Here is a 20602-nt window from a genome sequence, read left to right on the forward strand (position 1 = left end):
TGCATAGTTTACATTCTGAAAAATCAATCGTAGATTTAGATTAGTTTTCTTTGATTTGAATTTACACAAAAATAAAAAATAAAAAATAAAACTATTTCGGAATTGATTTGCATTAGTTTTTCTTAATAAAATTAGTGCATTAGAGAATTTGTTATATTTTCTCTTAGTGATCAATTTTTTGCATTGTTGGAAGTGAATGGAAACTCTCTCCTTACTTTAGTTAGGATTCATCGAATTGAAAATATTACATTATCATATTCGATTGCAATCAGTTGAGTCGGGTCATAACACCATTGGTTTCGTATCCATTTACCCATTTGAGTAATAACAGCCTTAATAACACAGCGCTTAATTAAAATTCATCTAGTAATTTTTACATTTCTAGGGCTCTGATACACCAACTAGCTTAGGCTAGTGTCTTGGATTAGGATCTAGTTAACAATCCAAGACAGTAAAACAAACAAGTAGCTCATCTTGTGGTAGGATAAATCTAACTGTTTCACTTATGCTCTGGGAAAGCTCCTCTTAAAGGAGAAGCACGAGACCGTGTCCGAACCAGTGAGGGGATCAATCCTCCTTCATTGGGAAAGACGCCAGATACGCACGTACTACAAACGGTAAACCTTGGATTATTGTCGAGGAGCCTGGGGTCACTTGTCGGTAAACCTTGGATTATTGTCAAGGAGCCGGCAAGGGGATTGAGCTTGTTACTCTGCCCTTGCGTGCTATCGGGTCGTAGACTGTTCCCCCAGGTATATTTGTTGTTGTTGGTGACCTTAGTGACCATTATCTTTAGGGTTCTACCCAAGGTGACGGTGGAGGGAAGATCCCACTGTACCTAGAGCAGACGTCGGCTAGACTCACTTGGATTTTCTGGGGGGTTCACTTCACTCGAGACGGTTAAAGTGGAGGAACTTGGTCCAGTCTATTCATTAAGCAGGTTGCCGGGGTAACTATTCCACCCGCCACTTCTGTACTGAATTCTGCAATGTTGGATTTCATCCCCAACTAGTGTCTTCGGTCCGGAAGGTTACTGTTTGTGTATGGTTTGACTCCTAGATTTGATAGCGCGTGTTAATTTGTTTGTTTTTACTTTTAGAGACCATAGGTGTGAATTGTGAATTGTTAATTTTAGTTTTAAAAAATCGTTAATAAAATTCACTGAAGTTGGATATAATGGCAAATGTTCCGGAATTTACCAACCTAGGAACCCCTACTAACGAGAATCCTAGTACTTTTCCTTACTTTGGAAATGTTGGTCCTCCTTATATGGCTACTTTGTCATTACCTGGATTTACAATAGGATTACCGATATGGTTATTTTCAACTTCGTTGGCCCAAAATACTCCAATTGTTCCATCTCAACCGGATGCTTCACCTCAACAGATTCACCATCTCAACATCACCAACCTTTTTTTGACCCTTTACCTTCTTCGCCTAATTTTTCTTCCTCCATTTCTTCCTCTTCGCCTGGTAAAAGCCTTGATGCTAGTAACCAGGAGGCTAAGAAGAAGAAGAAAAAGAAGAAGAAGAAGAAGAAGAAGCAAGATAAGAAAGAAGTCAACCAACCAACCATGGCTGTAAGTGTTAGTTGTGTTGAGGAAAATTCCAACATGCACCGTAAACCCAAATACCCTTGCAGGCTTTGTAAGGGTGACCACTTCCTTGTCAATTGTCCTGGTACATCAAAGGTCTTGGAAGTATGGTCACAAAAATCTCATCAACTTTCCGTTGATCCATCAACCAGTGATAGTCAGGTTCCTGGGAAAAAGGGTAAAGTTAGGTTTCCTTGTAAGTTATGCAAAGGGAGTCATCAAACTCACATTTGCCCTCACATGGATGAAGCCTCAACATTGTTGGAAAACCTTACTGTTCCACAGCAAGAATTTCCAACTGGTTACCGTAAACTTTCTCCCAACCTACCGTCAACTGACGGAGTGATTGATCTAAATTCAAGTACAGTCGATCACACTCTTCCATTGGAGAGTGAAACTCATGTCACTCAGGTTGATGATCCATTAGTTGATCAAGTGGTCGATTCAATTTCACATTCGGTCGATCCCACTTTCCCTTTAGAGAGTGAACTTCATACCGCTCATGTTCTTCTTGTTACATCAGATTCTTCTATGCCAGGGGGCATTTCACCTATTTCTACAGAACCCCCTCCAAGCACTGAGGTCTTTTCCTTTGATTGGAATAGACTGACAGAACCTCGTCTTCCTTCCTCCATCCCTTTCCAAATCATTGTCAAGGCTGGTGGTAGGGACATACATCGTACTCAGGTAGATGAAGGTGCTTCTGTTAGTATTTTATCCTCAACTGTTTGGAAAGCTTTGGGTTCCCCTCAGCTTGCGCCTATTACGCAGAATCTGAAAGCTTTTAACAGAACCATTAGTGAACCTTTAGGGATCCTTCCTAAGTTTTCTATTACCTTGGAAGGTAAAACTGTCTGTATTGATCTTATGGTAGTTCGAGGTCCCTTGGATTTCAATTTACTCCTTGGGCGAGACTATGTTTATGCAATGAAAGCTGTCGTATCGACACTCTTTCGCGTGATGTCTTTCCCTCACAATGGCAGTATTGTGACTGTAGACCAGCTTTCGTTCCCTAGTCTTGTCTCAACTACCAATAATATGACATCTCTAAATGTTCCTGATTCTAAAGTGGTATCTACCCTGCCACGGGTTAATTATGTGGCAACCGGTCCCATGTTTTCAGTTACCGATGTAAGTGAGCCTCTCACTGTTGATTTAGATCCGGTAATTGACATGGAAAACTCTATGGGATTACTCGAACACGATGTTCTTATCCCTTTTGAGTCCCTTGACATGTGTTCCTTCCAGAGAACTATTCTTCCTTCTGATGAAGACCTCTTGGAAGCCATGATCATGGTGTGTCCATTGACATGTATTTCTTCTAGTTGGAAGCCATAATCAGTGGATGCGAGGATAGTTTTTTCTTGTACCAACCTCGTTAAAAAATGAAACAAGATGGTGAGGAAAGTTCCTTTTACTGTGTCAACCTCGTTAAAAAATGAATCAGTGTGTGAGGATAGTTTTGTTCCTGTGTCAACCTCGTTAAAAAATGAAACAGGGTGTTACGAGGAAAGTTCCTTTTACTGTGTCAACCTCGTTAAAAAATGAATCAGTGAGTATGAGGAAAGTTCCTTTTACTGTGTCAACCTCGTTAAAAAATGAATCAGTTGTACGAGGATAGTTTTTTCCTGTATCAACCTTGTTAAAAAATGAAACAGGCTAGCATGAGGATAGTTCTTTTACTGAGTCAACCTCATTAAAAAATGAATCAGGTAGATTTTAGGTTAAGTAGATAGATTGTAGAAAGTAGGGTATTGAGGATAGTTCCTGTTACTGAGTCAACCTCATTAAAAAATGAATCAGGTATGAGGATAGTTCTTTTCTTGTGTCAACCTCCTTAAAAATGAAACAACTCCCTTTTCAAGTTAAATATTGAAAGTAAACCTTCATTCCATCCAGCCGGTTGAATGCAATGAATCCTGGGGGCATGTACCTCATTTTGCGTCATTATGCTGGGGGCATGTGAACTTCTTGAGCATAGTTCCTTGTCTTGTGTCAAGCTCGTTAAAAAATGAAACACGGGTAGGTTAAGTAGGTAGATTGTAGAGAGTAGTTATGAGCATAGTTCCTTGTCTTGTGTCAAGCTCGTTAAAAAATGAATCAAGGATTTCATGAGCATAGTTCCTTGTCTTGTGTCAAGCTCGTTAAAAAATGAATCAAGGTTTTTAGAGTAAAGTTTTTGTTAGGTAGATTGTAGAGAGTAGTTATGAGCATAGTTCCTTATCTTGTGTCAAGCTCGTTTAAAAATGAAACAAGGGTTTTGAGGATAGTTCTTTTCCTGTGTCAACCTCACTAAAAAATGAAACAACTCCCATAAGTCTTTCCAAGATCTTGAAAGTAAAGGTCTTTCCAAGACCTTGAAAGTAAAGCTTCATTCCATCCACCTCATTGAATGCAATGAAGCTTGGGGGGCATGTACCTCGTTTTGCGTCATTATGCTGGGGGCATGTGAACTTATTACAAACATAGTTTTTCGTTTCAAGCTTGCGTAAACATGAAACCGAATCCGAGCATAGTTCTTTTCCTGTGTCAAGCTCGTTAAAAAATGAAACAAATCCTCCTCTACTTGAGTCGAGAGATTGATTAGATCTCGTAAATGTTAAGTTGTATATTTAGGTTTATTTCAGTTTTTTTTGCATAATTTTCTTACAGTTGTAGGTCGAGTCTTTCAAATGATCTCGTAACTCAACCTTCATTTCATCCAACTAGTTGAATGAAAGGAAGCTGGGGGGCATGCACTCTAGGAGTTACGCTTAGGGGGCATCAAGCACAGTTTTTTCTCTGTTTCAAGCTTATGTAAAAATGAAACTATTTTCAAGCACAGTTTCCTCTCTGTTTCAAGCTTGTGTAAAAATGAAACTACTTTGAAGCATAGTTTTTCTCTGTTTCAAGCTTTTGTAAAAATGAAACCTATCTCGAGTCAATTTCAGTTATTTTCAAGACTCGTTAAACTCATGAAAATACCGAGATTATTTTGCTATCTTTCATTCTCGTAAAACAAATGAAAATGCCGAGTTCTTTCCGTCTTTTCCTGCTCGTAAATTAAATTGAAAGTCGGCCATATGAGTACATTTTTATCATTTTTTCAAACTCATTAAAACTTACGAAAAAGTGAAAACCATGAGTATATTTTTATCATTTTTTCGAACTCGTTAAAACTTACGAAAAAGTGAAACCTCAGAGTCATCTTTTAAGCCCTTTTCTGACTCCTAAAACATGAAAAGATTGCTGAGCATTTCTTTTACACTCGTTAAAACAAAATTAAAAGACGGTCCCCTTATAGCCCTTTTCTGACCGTAAAAACAGGAAAAGATTGCCGGGTTTTTGTCGTTTCAAACTCGATATGGAAATAAAATGACGTGTCCTTGATCGCTTTTTACTTTTCAGGTCAAAGACACTAATCATGAAAGTACTCCTTGGTCGCAAGATCAAGCGGTTCTCCCAGGTATTATTTTATACTTTTTCGGGCTTGGGGGACACAAATTTACGAAAAAGTTCAACCTGGAGTCTTCTTAAGTTTTTCAGACTCTCTAAAATTGAAAAACGCCGAGTTTCTCCTATACTGGGCTCGTTAAAATTTCACAGTAAAGGACCTGTTCAATTACAAACAGGAACGAACCACTCCTTCCTAGGGTTCGAATCAAAACTAGGTTGGACTCATCCGAAGGATGAGCTTATAATCAAGCATATGTTATCCTCCTCAAGCTTGTTAAAAATAAAGAGGTACTTGCCAGAAATGGTGGGGGAAAAGAGAGAGGAATGAGCCTATTTGTTATCTTTTGTCTCAGAAGAAACTTTATTACCACTCTTGGACACGACACTTTTCATTCACCTGGGTTGGGAAATCCTTTGCCTCACAGTTGATCAAACCACATTGAAAGTCTTCAGCCAGGTTCCGGGGATTAACTTTGAGTCATTTATCACCAAGCCATCTGTTGTGTCGTTATGTGTTCAAGAGGTCTGCAAGCAAAACTTTCATCTGCAAAATACTTGTCATCCATTTGACCATCCCTAAGTCAGTCCTTACAGCAACATTTCTTCAACTTGAAAAATGATTTTGTGTTGTGGGCTTGCCTGCAACGGGTCACTTTCTATCGACATCAGCACATTATCTAGAGAGATGACTTAGAAATCGTCAGTACCTTGAAGTCTGCATGCATCAATGGCAGGTTTCTCGCCTTTGACGTCAGTTTACATCATTGACTTTCGATCGAAGGATTCCGTGAAATGTTCGACATCAACTCATTCATTCACATCTCATGGATTGTACTGGGTACTTTGAGAACAATTGACATTACTGGTGGCCTCTCTCACACTTGTTAACAGTTTACATCATCGACTGGTAATCAAGTGGTTTCTACCATGTTCGACATCAACTCATTTATTCGCATGGCTAGAATCGTACCAATTCGGGAAGTAGAAATGAAGACCCTGGATCTAGTTTCCACCATCCAGGCTGCGAGGAGTTTTGTATTCATTATCTAAGTAGACTAATCATAAACAGATGGCTGCGCCCATACTGTGTCTACAAAAGTCTATGATTATGATGTACTACAAGATCATTCTGGTATCAGAGTAGTTAGTCAGTTAGTTAAAGTTTTGATCTGAGTATGGGAATGCCTACCTCAGTGATGATATAATCTTATACATGTATTTTGTGTTGAAAATTGCAGGTTCTGACCAGGCTCTCCACAAGATAATCCTTGAAATGATAAAGCGCTTCACCCTTCCTAGATAAAACAAAACCCTAATCTATTACAGGCTTCGCACTTTAGGGGGCAATCTGTTACACTAAAAAATGTCACCATGACTATTTACAGTTAGTATGGCTCTATCAACAGTCATGCTATCCTCCTGGGCAAGTCTAATACCTCTGCTCTCCATGTCAAACTCCAAAAAGAGAGAAAGTCTTTATAAATGTATTTATCTCTGGGTACGCAGGTTCTCTCAACCTTACCTGCGGGTACGCACCCAATGTTCACAAAAGCTGCGTACTTGTACGCTCTGTATGTAAAGGGGCAGGTGCGTCCCCCTGTAAAGGTCAAAATGCGCAAGTTTCATCTTTAAAAGGTTACTTGTGGTCATTTCTAGAGCATTCTAGAAGGTTGTTCGACGTGTATTGAGCGCCTCCAGATGGTTCATGTACCCCTACCAAAGAGGAACTTATCCCATCAATAAGGGAGCTATCCCATCCAAAAAGGGGATTATCCCATTGATGGTGGACCTGAATAACTTCCTCTAGAGCACTATAAATATAGGCATTGGGCCAGAAGGAGGGGAGGTTGAAAGCTAAACATTTCTAAGGGTAGATGCTGCAGGAATTAGGACTCCCATTTAGAAGCTTGTGAGGAGAGATTGTCATCTTTGCTTGTTCTATTTTGGAAGTGGGTGAGCTTTGTCAAAGTAAAGGAGAACTCTTGATGGACCCTGGGAGGGACTTGCACAACACCAAGGCTCAGGTTGTAATTGCTCCTTTTGTTTCCTATTAATGCAAATGAGTCCATTCTTCTCAATAACTTGTTATTTATGAGTTGTTTCATGTACTCCTTGGTCTATGTGTCAAATATGTTTTATTTTATGAGATTATCAAGTGCTATTTAATCGTTTGATTGTTAGTGAACGCAAGTTTCAAAGTGAAGGAGGAGCTCATCCGGATCAGCGAGGCTGGACTGCTACAACAGCGTTGGACTATAGGTAGGATCTAAACACTTGATTTCTTATATAGTAAATGCATGTTTAGAGAAGGATTGCTCTTGTTTGTCTTGTTTGTCACTAGAGAGTCTTAGGCTCCTAGGGAGGTTGATTTGTGTCCGCACTATCGACTCTTTCCGCCTGACAAGCGGGCAGTGACTATTGTGGGATGAGGCCCTAGGAGGACACATCTACACAAATTCAGGATGCAAGGCAGACTGGGCAACTGAGATGCCTGAAGGAAAAAACTACGTAGTTTTTGGAGACAATGGGTTTTGGCTGAGGGAAGGACACAGGAGGAATCCGTTGCACATTTTTGGATTCCAAGGGAGGCTAGGATTTTTGCACATTACGTAATTCGAGCAGGCAAGGGAACAGCTTGAGGGTTGCAAATGTGAAGTCCACAATTCAGAAAAGTTGGATGAGGCAAGGTTGCTAGGGAAACTCTATAATTTGGCTAAGTGTGGGATTAGTGGACCTGATGTGAATAGTGATATAACTTGACCATGATTACATGCTTGAACACTTAGTGATACAACAAATACCGTCTAGAACAAATAACACATACTTTTCTTAATGAAACAACCTTTGTGGCAGCTTACGGTAAGCACAGCTCTGATGATAGACTCTGGAAGGATAAAGGCGACACTTGTGTAAGAGTGTGTGAAATGAGTATGAAACATGTCTATGTGGTGAGGACAACCCATTCTCACAAATATTTCCCCTTGAAGCAAAACAAACTTCCCTTTGCATAACAAGCGATAATCCCCATGCCCAAAGATGACACATACTATATAAAGATAAAAGTGTGAATGACTCTTAAGATCAAAGAGGGAAGCTTGAGATCATCAGCTTACCAAATAAGTGACTAAGGAACGATTGATCACAGGATCCACAGTAGGCTCCGAAATTTAAGTATAGGCCAAAATTTTGGAGGGGGTTGCAGCCACTGCAAAAGAACCCCAAGTTGACATTTAAAGTGAAGAATTAAAAATTCTTGTTGCAGTTATTTATCCCATCACGTTTTTGGCATTTTTTCCAGAGGTGCTAAAAACTACATTGATATAGGCTCCCTTATGATGGAATTTACATTGTTTTCTATATATTTCTTGCAAAATACTTTTTAAAACCAATGTAGGGAAACAAACTATTGCTTCAAAAGGAATAGAAAATGATGCTAAAACTTCTATAGTAAAGGATATAGTATTAAAAATTCATATCACAAAAACCAAGGAATTTTAAAATATCCATATCATTCACCTCCAGGAACTTCTCCTAACATCCTTGATTTTTTGTGAAAAACACTAGGATGAAATTATTAAAAATACATTCAAGACAATCATCTTTTGAAGGGGAAGTGGAGATATTTTAAGAGCTTGTTTCTATAGAATATATATTTCTATGTTAATTTTCCAATCAAATTTAAATCACTACATTTTGACGTCATATGAAGAAGTTACACCTAAAATAGTGATTGCTTGTCTAGAAATCTGCAATTTTCTAGGTTTGCCTGTTAATTGTTTCTTGGCATATCTTGCATATCAATTCCAAAAATTATTAAAAATTATTTCTATTTGGAATAATCCTATGAATATTCCTTTTTCTCCAACTAAATTTATGTTAATGTGATATCAAATGAAAAAATTATGATAAAAAATGGAACTATTGGTCAAAACTGGAAAATGTAAATAACTATCATACATGGCATGTTTATTAAAAAAATTGACATATCAAAATTATACACTTTAATAACCTATTTATACTATATGTTCCCCTTGAAATACAATTCGAAATTTGTTATGAATCACTTCAACACGATATCATATGAAAAACTTATCATTGAAACACTATTGGGTAATCTAGGTTGGCTACCACTCTTCAACATGTTAAAATGAAAATTGTTTCATGAATTCTTTTCAAATTTGTTTATGCAATGTTTACAAGAATTTTGATCTTTATTGACATAAGAGATTCATATCACTCTTCTTCCATAATATCCCCATGCATTGTAGGAAAACCAATAACTTTGTGTAGATTTCTAAGGGTCAAAAAGGTCATTTCAAATAGTTGTATGAAGAGGGTAAAGCACCACAGGTTTAAGAAGTGCAAGAAGGAAATCGGTTCTATAGCACAAGTACATATCCAAACAAATCATGAGGACTACCAAAATTTAAGAAAAGAAAAACAAACATTTCCTCTAGTGCAATAAATACATAACATATTAAGAGGAGAGAGAAAGAGTGTTCACATGAAGAAACCTTCCTTGAGGAATCTTGGATATGTATCTACTTGAAAACGTCTTTGAGGAAAGTCTAGGAAAGTAGGGAAAAGAAAATAAAAAATACTCATGGTGAAAACCTCCTTAAGGCACCATGAGGCAAAGCCACTGGCGAAAACTAGCAAGGGCACTAGTACTTTAAGGGGGGAGATACAAAAAGAAAAGAAGATGAAAAAATAACAAATTTTATATCATGTTTTTAGGTATGTAGCAACGTAAGAACTTATGGTACCTACAGAGAAGTAAAAATAAACATACAATTTTTTCCATCTATCATCACATTTTCCACTCAATAACCTATTTTTCATTGTTCCTTATCCTTAAATACCACCATCAACTATTCCCATCACCTACCATCCTTCTCCATCAACTTCTTCATAAATATAGTAAAAAAAAAAGAATGTAAAAGTTTCTATAAGAAACTTATATATTTTTGTGTTAAACCTCTAGAATGCTACAAAAGACACAACAAACATATTTTTTCAGTGGAATGACTTTATTCTTCCTCAAGGGACATCATCATGACCTAAGGAAAAATCAACAAAGATAATTCACTTCTTTCAAGATGCTACAGGATCCCCTGCAACCTAGAGGAAGCTCCAAGAAGCTATATTTTAGCCCAACTTGTAACAATAACATTGCATCCAACCCTATATGATCTTTAATTCCAACAATAGATCTAGAGGATCACTCTAGCACCTATATGAATGGATGAATTACTGCATGTAAACAAGAGGGGGAAAAATGGTACATCGTTCACTTCAAATTTAGTTACTCCATTAAGTGAAAGTTAAGCATGAGATTTGATTATATAAACCACATGAAAGTTGTTGTATCAACTATTGAATATGACCCTCAATTTTCCACTTTTAGGGGGCTATCTAAAGTTGTGATTGATGCAACTAACATATAGAAAGATAACCAGTAGAGTATTAATTGTAAGAGTGCCAAGTGCATGAGTCACTTTAGTTCATTGAGATAAGTCAATGAGAAGCTAAGTTAGAAGCATTTGGCAACATAAGTCAACAATAGATAAGTGAGGTCGTCGAAAGGTATGTGACCAAAAAGGTTCTTTGATTTTGAAATAGATATTATTTACTAGGAAACCCCTTTTAGGCCTGGTAAAGTAGATATTATGAAAACCTGAAAGGCACCATAACTGTATGCAAAGAGAGAGTGTGTGAGCAGGGGGGCGAATAAAAAAGAAATTTTTCTTTTTGACTTCTTGAATGCAACACTCCCACAAAGTACCTAGAATCAAAAAGGCAGAAGGAATCTTAGTACCAAGCAAAACAAACACATAAAAAAATCTAGTAAAGACTCACCAACAACCTTGATACTTCATAAGTTCATTTTCATTCATTTCCATTTTCATTTCACATGTTCCCTTGCACAGATAACCACTCCATCACATACACCAAATCTTGCAAAGATACTACCATACCATCTTACCATACTCATTTATCACCATTCTTATCTATTGTTAGGTCCATATACTACTAGTGTAAACCCTTATTGTTATTAGTGCAACCCCCTTATTGTATTATTGTGCCCATATAGTCCCCATGTTGTTACTATTGTACCCCATAGAAGCCCACTATTGTTATTGTTGTGCCCCTACAATATTATTGTTACGTAGGCTCTGATTGTGTTGGGACCGCTTAGACTCCTATATATAGAAAGGAGGTCTTGACATTTGTATCATCCAATAATTGTTCATTTGCGTAATATAAAAGAGCTTTCCCCCTCGAAGAGGCTTATTTTGAAGGCGTTGATCTATCTTTTCTATATTTTGTGAGTTGGTTTCATAACATTTGGTATCAGAGATTTGGATTCTTGGGTTTCACTGCTCCAAACAAGCCATCTTGGCACTTTCAATATAACTTTTTCTCTACAAAGTTTCAGAAGCTAAAGAACAAAACCCATTTGAGCCAAAATATTAATGATCCATGGGTCATAATTTCAGATCTTGTCTCTCTATATTTTCGGAGAAATGATCTGAGTAAGTTAGGGTTTTTGAAGCTCCAGAATTCCATCTCAAACAGGACATCATGGAATTTTTGCTATAATTGTTTTTCTACGAAGGTTCAGAATCTGAAATTAAAACCCATTTGAGCTACAATATTAATTAAACTTGGACCCAAATTTTAGATCTTTTTTCACTATATGTTCAGAGATATGGTTCAAGGAATTTAGGTTTTTTTCAGGCTCCCGAATTACATCCCAAATAGGTGATCTTGGGAAACTCATCATAACTTTCTCTCTGAGTATCAGATTGAAATTTCATATGATGTTATAGAAACAGGATGTACTGTAGTTTGCTAATAATTGTTTTCAGGTCCGAATGTTGAAACAATGACACGTGGCACTTTGTACACATTAGCTCTACTGAAAAAGTGTATAATTAAGTCATCTTGGGAGATTGGGCATAATTCTTTCTTGGAGAATCCAATTTCGATCATACTGGTGGTGTTGGAAATAGGACTCATAGGGCTACCACATTTTGCAATATCATACCTTGGAAATCCGAAATTTCAGAGATACAACAGATTCAATATCGAGCTCCAATAAAGTGAAAAAAGGTGTGTAGTTTTTTTAAATTTTGCATAAGTCTGGTTTGAAAAATTAGTTTGAAGGAATTCAAAGGGAATAGTGAAGCATAATTATCATTAATTGATGCCCTGAATAAATAAAATGGAAACAACTAGTAAGCCTCAAAGCTCTAGGATGACTCATGAAGCAAATGAAGAAATGCAACATGGTATATCAAAATTACAAGACCAAGTGCAACAAATTTCACTCTCACAAAAAGTAACAGAAGCTAAGATGGATGGTTTAAACAAAGGCATGGAAGATAAGATGGATGGTTTAAAGAAAGGCATGGAAGTTAAGATGGATGGTATGAAATACAACATTGAATATTGGAAGAAGGACATGGAAAGTTGGAAGGAAGGTTTGAAAAAGTTGCTACAAGAAAGGTTTCCTAATAATGAAAAGGTAGTAGAGAAAACTCAGAATGAGAAAAAAATAAATGTTAATCATGATTTAAAGAATGACAATATTGAAGATTTGAAGAAAGGCATGGAAGTTTTGAAGGAAAGTGGGACAAAGCTGTTATAAGAAAGGCCTCCTAATGACGAAAAGATAGTAGAGGAAACTCATGATGAGAAAAAAATAAATGTTAATAATGATTTTATAGAATCTAACATTGGATTGAAGACCCACCATATTCCAAAGATTGATATGAGGAAGTTTGATGGAAAGGATCCCATAACATGGATACTACAGATGGAGAAATATTTTTATCTACATGATGTGAAACTATTACAAAAGGTACATATTGCATATTTATATTTAGAACCAAATCAATTTTTATGGTATAAAGGGATTTTTTCTCGTAAACCACTTGTCACCTGGACAATTTTCAAAAAGGAAATGATAGCACATTATGAGGATACAAAGAGTAACACCTTCTTTAGCCAATTGATAAATCTCAAAGAAAAGGGTTCAATGGCAGAGCACAATGAGGACATCCAAAAATTGAATATAAGGGTAAACGATATTCCAGAGAAGCAAAAAATTGATGTCTTCATAAGGACTTTAAAGGATAACATTCAACATGAGGTTCATCTTTGGGAACCTGATTCATTGGAGAAGGCATTCAAGTTGGAAATAAAAATGGAAAACAAAATTATGGCAATAAGGAAGCCTATCATTCACAACTATAAAGATGGAAGTGTTGTTTCCCCTCACCTTCCACAACCTACAAGGCTGACACCACAATAATTGGAAGAAAAAAGAGAAAAAGGGCTTTGTTGCAGTTGTCATAGAAAATACACTAAAGGTCATAAGTGTGCTAAGAAGATATTATTTTACATATATTGTAAAGAGGAGGAAGAAAAGGAACAAGAAACATCAAAAGAAGAGGATATATACTAGGAACAAACCTTAAATAAAGAAGAAATAAATTCAACCATATCTTGTAATGCATTGGCTAGAATTACCACTCCTCAAACTATCAAGATAGAAGGAAATATCAAGAAGAAAATGGTAATAGTGTTGATTGATTCAAGTAGTACCTGTTAGCACTCCAGGAAGCTCTCATAGGTTGTAGCTCAGAGACGCTTAGAAACATATAAATCTTCAATATCGTTCTATGAACTATTGGAATGGATTGGGGTTTGGATCAAGTCAGATGACTGTTTCAACTCTTTTTTCACTCAATACATGCATGAACACCCTCAACTTGACAAGGCTTTCGACCACTAATGCTCAATAGTTTATAGATTCAATGAATAGGTGGAGAATCTTGACTGTACCAGCAAATACATACATAAACACATATGAATGGCTAGCTACAGAAAGTAAATGAAGCTTGCAAATCTAATTTATCAATGCAAAGATAAGATGATAGTTATCTGGCATTAGACAAGGAAGAAAACATGAATAACCTATTCAAGTACAAGCTTAGAACAGAGGAGAAGATGGAAATTGAACATGTAACAGCAAAAGAAGCTTGTATTACTGGAATGAAGATGAGACGCTGGGAGGAACAGAGTATCCATAGTCTCCAAAAGTTGAACCTTTGATACTTCAAACTTTCAATCATTTATAGGCTTTTTACAATGCTCTCGAACCCTCTGAGGCTCGAGATGTCTTAATCTATCCCCTCTATCTTCTTAACTACTTGATGCCATAACTAGACAAACATGAGCTCAGAGGTCTCTTTTTCTAACAACACAGTAACCAAATTTTGGTAATTTTGCCGCTCTGTAAGGTGGCTCGCTTGTGCCAGCAACGTTCCATGACCATTTCTGTTGGTTCAGCTACATCGTGCTATTGTTTTTCCCCTTTCGGCCATATATTCTGTTATTTCAGTTCAACTGTCTGACTGTCAAAAAACATTGATAGAGCCAACAAATTTCCTCCCCGGGTGACTGGTGGGAAGTGGGATACGGGGTCGTTGGATCGATATGATCAATGGATAGGATCATATCACAGAGATAGAGGAATTGATATCACATCGGTGGATTTGAAAGCGAAAGGTGGTATTTCGGGCGAGATCACAAGAGGTAAGTGGTAATTCGGATTGGCACCCGATTCCACTCATCAAGTGACACGTAGCAGCGAGGAGAAGAGAGGAAACCGCCTTATCGGATGGGTATCCCTCTCGCTTGTTTCTCACCCGAAATCGTTGTGAACCATCGGATATGATGGAGGAAGATCGACGGTTGAGGATCATCGTGCAAGTTGATTTGATCGGCTAAGCGACAACCGTCAGATAGAGTTTAGATCAACGGTCAAGATCTGATCGTTAATTGTAGAGGTGAAGGGTTGGCAAACAGTGTGATGGAATTTTGATAAGTTGATGGGCGATTAAGCAATGTGCGATAGTCGTTGGATCAGCGAATGAAATGGACGATGGAGATCGATCTGATTGGAGATCGGAGAATGGAGAGTGCAGTGGAAAAGAGATGAACAGAGAGTGGACCTACCAATATTTATGAGCGCAGGTGTATAATTTTTGAATTCCCGCTTATGGCCAAAGCGGAGCAAGAGGAGACGTGGACCATCAGAGCTAAAACAGGGGACATTTCTGTTAAAATAGCAGTGTTGCACCTCAGGGCTAACACTGGCTCCTTCTAAGGATGAAAGCCTCCCTGTGAGGCTTCAAGAACTACAGACTACTACCTTTCTAATAACAACCAAAACAAACTTATCTCCTAGTGTTCCATTGGGAATGGAGCTTATTTGCATAAAAAACAAAAACTGAAAAAACCTATTACAATATCAAGGCCTTAAAGCCTCATATGAAGTAAATTTTCAAAACCCGCCCATTGACTAGGCCATTAAAAACACCTTCCCCCTCTAAATTATGCAGAATGAACGTATTATTCATTTGAACATGAGCGATGAAAAATGGTCCCATCCATAAGGCATCAAATTACCATGGTTTCCCTTCTTTTCCTTCAATGCATCCCATTTGAGAACCCAGTCACCAACCTGAAAACTGTCCATTTTTGCCTTTCTATCAAAGGTTTCTTTGATCTTCTTTCGATGAATTCTTGACTTCTCAACCAGTGTTCTCTGATCTACTATAATTCAACCAAGTTACTCATTCTCCTCGCCATGTCGTTCTCTTCATCATGTTCTTCTTGCAATAATTTGGCCACAGGGAGAATCATATGGATAGGAAAAACAGCATCAGCGCCATAAACCAGCTTAAATAGAGAATTTCCTATGGACTTCTTGTTGGTAACTCTGTCATCCCATAGTGAAAACTTAAACTTGGAATCCTAGTTCTTTTTGTTGTCCTCCAACAGTTTTTTGATTATCCTTACAAGACTCTTGTTAGATGATTCTGCAGGCCATTGCCTTGAGGATAATATGAGGTAGAATGCACCAATTGATTTCCCATGGATTCACACATGTCCACCAATTCTTGTGCCCTGAAAGCAGCTACATTATCAGTGACTAGTTTGGTTTGGAAACCAAATCTAGTGAAAATATTCTCATTCAAGAACTTTATGATAACCTGATGATTAGAATTTTTAGTGGGTATAGCCTCAATCCATTTAGTGAAATAATCAGTGGCTACTAAGATCCATTTTTTATTGCCACTGGAATGTGGATTGATCGCACCTATGAAGTCAAGCCCCACTGCTGGAAGGGACCATTGACGTGTATTGGCTTCAAGGGCAGAGATTTTAGTTTTTATCTTCCTGAAAACCTCTGACATTTGTCACAAGACTTCACAAAAGAAAACACATCAGAGAACAGAGTAGGCCAATAATACTCAGCTCTCAAGATCTTGTGGGCTATGGTTTTCCAATAATGATGCCCTCCATAGATGCTAGAATGGAACTGGTGCGTGACTTCCACAGATTGTCCTTTGTTTAGACATCTTAAGAGGATCCCTGATGGGTATTTCCAATAAAGCAGGTTTTTATTAATGCAGAATTTGGTTGATCTGAGCTTAATGGCCTGGGCTTGACTTGAGCTAAGCCATGGAGGGACTTACAGCTTTTGAAAAAAATGAACTACACTGGAATACCATTCACAGGTGGCTAGACTTTCAGCCAGAGACTAATTTTTCTCTTGCTCTTCTGTTGCTTCCTCTGTCTGCTCACCACCTGAATTTGAACCCATGCAATTGATGTCTAACAAACTGCAATTTTCCTCAACCATAAGCTTAGCCAAGCCCTGGCTTTTGACAAGCTTGGTGGGCTTCACCTCTATGTTGAACTCTAAGAATTTTGCAATCCATTTAGCTCTCTTTCCATCAATATCTGGGTGAGTTAAGACATCTTTTACTGAGGCTCAAGGTACATATGCAACCACTTTGGAATGCAGAATATAAATTCCTGAATGCCTTTAAAGATTTTATGAGAGCATAAGCTTGTTTTTCAATAAGGTAATACCTTAATTCAGCGTCCCTCGGAGTTTTTCTTAAAAAGGCCACAGGGTGCTCTACACCTTCATCATTTTTCTGCAATAGAACTACTGCAAGTGTATCATAAGAGGCAAAGGAGAAGATATAAAACTCCCTGGTATAATCTGGACTGATTAGAGTGGGAGCTTCCATGATAGCTTGTTTGATGGCTTCAAAAGAGCTTCTTGCACCATCTGTCCATTTTATTTATGATCCTTTCTTCAGCATGGAAGTGATGTGCTTCACTAGCTCTGCAAAGTTTGGAATAAACCTCCTGACAAAGTTAATCTTTCCTAGGAAAGATTGAATGTCCTTTTTTTGCCTTGGGATCGACAATGTCTGAATTGCTTGAACTCTTGCTATATCGATCTTCACACCTTCAGTGGAAACAATATGTCCCAGAAGTTTGCCTTCTCCTAGAGAAAACTATGACTTCTTTAGGTTCACAGAAATTCCAAACCGTCTGCATTTTAGAAACACCTTCTTCAAATGCTGCAAATGGTCCTTGTGACTACTGGAAAAGACCGTTATGTCATGAAGGTAAATAAGGACAAACTTGTCCTTCTCTCCCACAAAATCTATGTCCATGGCCCTCTGAAAAGTAGCCCCAGCATTCATAAGTCCAAAAGGCATCTTGGAGTACATGAAAGTGCCCCAAGGAGTAGTGAAGGCGGTCTTTCCCTGATCTTCTGGATGTAAAACAATCTGATTGTAACCTGAAAATCCATCTAAGAAAGACATAACTCTAGCCCCTGAAACTTTTTGCAACAATTGTTCCATCTTAGGCAAGGGGTAGTTGTATTTTTTAGAGCATTTGTTCAAATTCTTGAAGTCAACACAAAGCCTGATTTCTCCATTCTTCTTTCTTACTACCACAAGGTTAGCTATCCACTTTGAATAATTTAGGGGAACTATGATCTTGGCATCCAATAGCGTTTTGATTTTGTTTTCAATTAAAGGCAATAAGAGAGGGCTGATAGGTCTTAATTTCTACTTAAAAGGGATGGTGTTCTTCTCTCGTGGAATCTTATGCTGGATGATGTTGGTGTCATAGGTCTTAATATCACTGTACTCCCAAGCAAAAATATCAACAAATTGTTTGATCAGGGTGCAATACTTAGAACTTTGGGCAGAAGACAAGTGAGTGGACATATTTATGTACTTTGGATGGGCTAGACTCGCTACATTATGTCTATGAACTGCAGACTCATTTTATTTTTTTTGCAAGCTTATAAGATACATTATTATGATCAAACAGCTTCTCTAGGGGCACCAATCATTTGGGTATATGGTTACTAGGCAGGTGAACAATGCCATCCTGACCAATCTCGTCCTTTAGGTTGGACTGGTTGCATTCTTCAATGGTTTCATTTTCTTGGTCAATGTGCATTTCAGAAAATTCATCAATGACTTATAAAAACCTAATAATTTCATCATCATCTTCAAAAACTTTCCAATATTTGACATTGTTAGGCAAAGATGGTCTATATTTCACCTGAATTTCATAAGTCAATTTAGGAGGCAAAGGAGGAATAAACGTGCTAGCAGACACAGCAAGGGAATCAGCAAGTTGGTTCTTCATTCTAGGGATGTAAGAAATGCTGAAAATATTAAAAGAACCCGTGAGCTTCCGTACCTCATCTCTGTATGCTTTTAGCCTTGGATGCTTTTCTTAGAAGGTTTTGTTCACCTGCTGAATGATAAGGTCTGCATCTCCAAACACCTTCAGACCTTTGATGCCCATTTCATTAGCAGCTTTTAAGCCCAATATCAAGTCTTCGTACTCTGCTATGTTATTTGTGACCTGAAAAGTTAACTTGAAAGATAAATGAATGCATTCTTGTGTGGGGGACACAAGGACTACACCTACCCCTGCAACTTCCTTAGAGCAAGCTCCATCAAAGAACATGTCCCAAATTTGTGGGCCTTCTACCTCTATGATCTAGCAAACTGGTTTCCTAAGCTACATGGAGGCCAACTGGGATTCTTCAATCTGAAGAATACAGGCTCCAAAATTAGTGTCGACGGCATAGAAGGGATGATTAGTGGGATTCCTTTCATCATTGATGATATAAGCCAACTGAGCTTCTCTGTATAATCTCCCACTCGCACCTCCAAAAATTGGGACAGTAGCATAGGACAGAACATTTTGCAATGTTCTACCTAATCTCTTGATCCAACCTCTGGAAAGAAACATGCCAAACTTGGGGGGTACATCTGCTACCATAATATCCATCATCATGCTCTTCATGGGCAGTTGAGACAAGGTGATGGCTAGGTCTTTGATTAATCCCAAACATTTCACTTTTCTAGAGTCAAAAGAAAACAGGTCATGATAAGACTTGGTAATGTCAAGACCCAACTCATCCATGACAGCCTTGGGCATTAGATTATGGTTGGCTCTTGTGTCCAAATGGTAATTGTGAAGGATTTTGTCATGAATAGTCAAAGAGACATAGAATGAAGGGGAGCTATCATCACAATTTTCAATCATTGGACTGAGAACAACAACTGATTTGTCATCTTGAAGATTTACATAGTCAGTGGAGGCTTGGATGGCTTTAGGCTCAAGGACCTCGAGGATAGATCTCTTGAAGGACTCATTCTTCACTAGTTCAATAAGAGGTATAGGTATGCTTAGCTTTTGAAATTCTGATTCAAAGCTGAAAGGAGAATGAGACTTGTCAAGGCCTCTTACCTCGTGAGCTAGAGCTTTGGGGATGATGGGATCAACTGCCAGTCGTTTCTGTTTTTTAGCTTGTTGTATTGCAGGGGTGGCAGCTCTCTGAACAGGAGTTTCCTTGGCATTATTCATCTTCGACCTCAAATCATATATGTGTTGATCATCAATTCATAGAACAACTCCACCATCCCACTCTTGGCTGATCTGGTCATTGAATAATGACTTTTCATAGGCAGCTGAGGTCAAAAAGGAGGCACTGCCTTTGTCTTCCAGATAATGGATCTCATCATCTTCTTCAAAATTCTCTTCTTCCATGACAACATTCTGGAAAGGGGTCTTCACCCTTTGGTCTTCATTGGCATCTTTGCTTCTTTGCAGAATCTGCAACTACTCATTAGTTCTTCTATATGGATTTGGATTTCTAGGAGCAAAGGTATTAGGAACTCTTCCTTTCCCAGGGTGTTGATCAACCTTTAATTTGGAGATTTCAGAGGTTAATGACTCTATCATCTTGGTCATTTTATCTATCTTGGTATCTGAAGATGATGAAGATTCGCCCCTTTGTCTCCTTCTATCAACATTCCCCTTGAAATTCTCTATAGCCATGATGTTCGATTCTACTTCCAAGGCTGCATCCTGCATATCAGCCAAGGTAGCACATCATCTCTCCCTCAACAGTAGACAGAAGTCAGAGTCAAAGGCACTGGCACAGGTGAGTTTAGCAGAGGTGGTGGTGGGTTTTACTTCAACTGGTATCTTTTTGTAGATGCAGTTAAACCTCTTATTAAAATCAGACAACAACTCACCATTTTGCCTCTTTAGTTTCCCAAACTCGGTGTGGTAGTAGAGTAGATCCTTCTTATCCCCCCAATGCTTTACAAATTCATCATCTAAAGCCTCAATATCTGCTATAGACCTTGGGG

At 38.0% G+C, this 20602-nt stretch overlaps 1 pseudogene; it reads right to left on the reverse strand.

Moving 5' to 3' along the window:
• The window catches only part of LOC149152764 (pentatricopeptide repeat-containing protein At1g20230 pseudogene), a 36812-nt pseudogene extending 17001 nt beyond the window's left edge, over positions 1-19811 (reverse strand).
• Between the last annotated feature and the right edge of the window lie 791 nt (positions 19812-20602).

This window comes from Pinus tabuliformis, chromosome 9 (assembly GCF_031772625.1).
Source record: "Pinus tabuliformis cultivar Carrire ecotype Pingquan chromosome 9, CPIR1, whole genome shotgun sequence".
Classification (NCBI taxonomy): Eukaryota; Viridiplantae; Streptophyta; class Pinopsida; order Pinales; family Pinaceae; genus Pinus; species Pinus tabuliformis.